Consider the following 3573-nt stretch of genomic DNA (forward strand, 5'->3'; position numbering starts at 1 on the left):
AACAATTCTGAAACAATATATCGAGACAGGAAAAATCGCTTAAGACTTAGTCCGCTAAACTATCCGCCTAGGTTTTACGTTCCCTAAAGTTCTATGGCAGCCTCAAAGTAATTTCCTACGAAAATCCGAAGTCTGATTTCAAAAATTTCAAGTCGGAAATACCTTAGTTCTCTCGAAGATGCAGTTTTGTCTCTTCTCAGTTTTGCTTGCTCAATTCCCTTTCCTCTTCTCGTGTATGTTCGCCATTTCCGATATTGGTGTTTATCCGTTGAAACTTGACATTTATCTTCCGAACTTGACATTTATCTTCCAAACTTGACTGTTATCTTCTCCTTAGATAAGACGTCGATTTTTGTAAAAAGGTTCAATGTAATCGTATTGTTAAGGCGGCTAAGATGTTAAGTTAACCGTTGCCGTTTTATACGATTAATCTGAATCCATGTGAGAAAACAAGTCTTTGCGGTTTATTTTTTTTTTTTTTATCGTAAAGTTTCAATGGTAACTCCGAAAGAAACAAGAGACATTTCGATCGAGATTTGAAGGAGAATACAAAGCTGGAGGTAAGAGCGAGTAGGAGCAAGCGAAGGAGTTTAGATGCGTGTGCGTGCTTGGTCGCTACGTAGCGACCGAGCCATATGCGTGCTCGGTCGCTACGTAGCGATCGAGCTAGGTAATCGTTTTGTTGTTTTCCTTTTTCCGCGATTAACCTAAGGGTTTTTCAGCGGTTTTTTGGGAGAACAAGTTTTACCCTTCCGAAAATGTTTTCGTAAAACGTGTTTTGGTAAAACCCTTACGCATTGAGATTTCTTTTGTTCGGTAATGAGCCAAACCTACGGGGTTTGATAAGATTTATCGTTTCCCTTCATTTTCAGAAAGAGAAATCGCGAGCTCGTTTCATTGCACTTCCTGTTAGCGAAAAGTCGCTGCTAGGTTTTTAATTTTGTTTAACACTACGGCGTTTGCGTAAGCATTGGCCATAGGAGCAGTCAGTGCTGCGAGTTTGTCTTTCATATATCCAGACATTATTTTGATCAAGCGTTTTGCGGCTATGAGTTAGAGTAATCCGTACCCCCCCCCCTCCTTCTAGCGCCAAACTGTGAGAACCGAAATTCGCACTGTCGATTTACGTTTAAATTAGGAAACTAAGAAAACCCTAATTTCCCAGAGGTCCTGGATCTCTGCGAGAGCCAACGACAAGTGACCAAATATATGCGGAAGTCGTGAAAAGATAACAAACGAGTTTAGAGAAAATAGTAAATCTTATTTAGAGTCTGCGTAAGAGCGTTGCGATCATTACATGAGATCATAAAAGCTTTGGCCGCAAAGGCTGTCAGCGAGTTACCTAGTTCTAGCGGCCTAAAAGCTCAAATCTAGTTGAGTCGCAGCTCGATAACAAAAGACGAAAAAGATACAAAAAAAAAGGTTTTTTGATTGATTTCGGACTGAACCTTGTTAAAGGCTGCCTACGTACCCCTTTCGAGGATCAAGCCGAACGTAGTTCAATTGATAGAGCTGGACAAGAGATCGAACTGCCTGGGCGAGTTCGTCTAGTAATTGAGTGCCAGTCACAGAAACCGAACTTGTCGAGAATAAAGCCTAAAGTTTCTAAGTGCAGAGAATTCCGTGTCTAAAAAGCTCTCTCCATGCCTCTCGCCTAGGACTCCTTATATACTAGCTCCAAGGTCGGTTTACGCTTTTACTTTTCTGCCCTTAAGCCGTCATAGCATAAAATGAAGATATTCCATTTTTTTCGATCTTCGTAATTATCCTCAAAATTTTGTATTTATCAGTGGAAACTTGACATTTATCCTTCCTTGCGCGCCAAGCGTAAACCGTCATACGGTTTATGGGCTTTTGGTTAAGAAATCGTAAGTTGGGCCCCTAGTCGTGTCTTAGGTCCCTTTGGGCCGTCTTCCGACTCGAAACGTTTATTACGACTTCTTTCGATAAAGAACGAACTTTCCGCGGTTTTTACCGCAAAGTTTGATTGATGTCTTAGAATGGTCGGAAGACATGAACTGAGTTTGCTACGGTCTTCGGGAGATAGCATCGTAGGATAGACGAGAATGCATGAACTGGTGTCGTATCGACGTTTTGGAAGAGTTCGGTCGCTACATAGCGACCGAGCGGGACGGATGCTCGGTCGCTACGTAGCGACCGAGCTTGGCTGAGCTCGGTTGCTACGTAGCGACCGAGCGGCATGTAGCGACCGTGCTTGGCTCTAGCTTGGTCGCTACGTAGCGACCGAGCGGGACGGACACTCGGTCGCTATGTAGCGACCGAGCTTGGCTGACGTAGCGACCGAGCTTGGCTGATCTCGGTCGCTACGTAGCGACCGAGCTGTGTGCATGCTTGGTCGCCGCGTATCAATCGAGCTTGGCTTGTCCGTGGTCCGATTGCCGTACTCGAGCTTGTCCGCAGCCGAATTGGATACATGTCTGTTTCCTTCGGACAATCGGTATTTAGTGGTTTGACTGAGATTTGAACAAGATATTACCGCAAGGCTCTTTGTAAAGATATATGTACGAAGATTACTTTTTCGTAAAAACGTTCATGCTGATTTTTACGGACTTTCAGGCATTGATTCCGTCGTGACTGATTTTTGACCCCAACAGAAATCCACGGTAATTTGTTGTTGTCCCAACAGTACTCGATCAAGCATTTCTTCGATCTTGCTTTCCTGAGTCTGGGGTGGTGGATTATGGTAGTAAGAGTTGGAGTAGCTTTTGCTGTTGTTGAAGGGTTTTTGAAATTGTGAACTTTGGTTACTTCTTTGACCATTTCCAAAGAAGTTTCTGTTTCCGCCCTGGTTTCCAAATTTCTGGAATCCGGTACCTCCGATGTAGTTCACATTTTCTTCTCCTTCCGTATCTACTACTTCTCTTTCAGCTAAACAGTCTTGCTTCCTAAGAAGCTCGTGCACAACATCTAACTTAGCTCTTACTTCGTCCATCTGTTCCTTTCCGATAGAGGCTACAGACTTCTTCCGTTCAGAGTCAGTGTTTTTGGTGCTGCTGCTGTTAGCAAGGTTTTCGATAAGTCTCACAGCTTCTAACTAGTGAAGTTTCCTTCACTCGCCGTATCAAGAGCCAATTGATACTGTAAGGCGAGACCTCGGAAGAAAGTGCTTAGCTGCTGCACTTCGTTTAATCTGTGGTGTGGACAGTCTCGCTGGAAGAACCTAAATCTAATCCACGCATCTTTGAAGGACTCTCCAGCCTCCTGCGTGAATGTGGAAATCTTGTTTCGCAGTTCTTCAGCACGCGCCTCATCAAAGAAGTTTCGTAAGAAAGCATTCTTAATGTTGGCCAGGATGTTAAGGATCCTGTGGGTAGCTGCCTAAGCCAGTGCATCGCTTCTCCATTCAGCGTGTATATGAAGAGCTTGCACAACAGGTAATCTTCGGGGACTCCTTCCATCCGAATAGCAGCGATTAAATCCTCGAACCGTTCTAGATGGTCCATAGGATGCTCGTGTGGTAACCCAGAGTAGGGTATATGTGACACGAGAGTGTAGTAGTATTGAGGCTTCAGCTCGAAATTCTGCTTCTGGATCTCCGGAAGCCGAATAGCT

At 44.1% G+C, this 3573-nt stretch overlaps 1 non-coding gene across 1 annotated transcript; it reads left to right on the forward strand.

The window, feature by feature from the left end:
- The first annotated feature begins 3148 nt into the window (after positions 1-3148).
- LOC117134489 lies at positions 3149-3255 on the forward strand. Its single transcript, XR_004458674.1, has one exon. It is a non-coding gene; the product is annotated as a small nucleolar RNA R71 (small nucleolar RNA).
- Positions 3256-3573: the final 318 nt, after the last annotated feature.

The sequence above is a fragment of the Brassica rapa genome, chromosome A05 (assembly GCF_000309985.2).
Source record: "Brassica rapa cultivar Chiifu-401-42 chromosome A05, CAAS_Brap_v3.01, whole genome shotgun sequence".
NCBI classification, from domain to species: domain Eukaryota; kingdom Viridiplantae; phylum Streptophyta; class Magnoliopsida; order Brassicales; family Brassicaceae; genus Brassica; species Brassica rapa.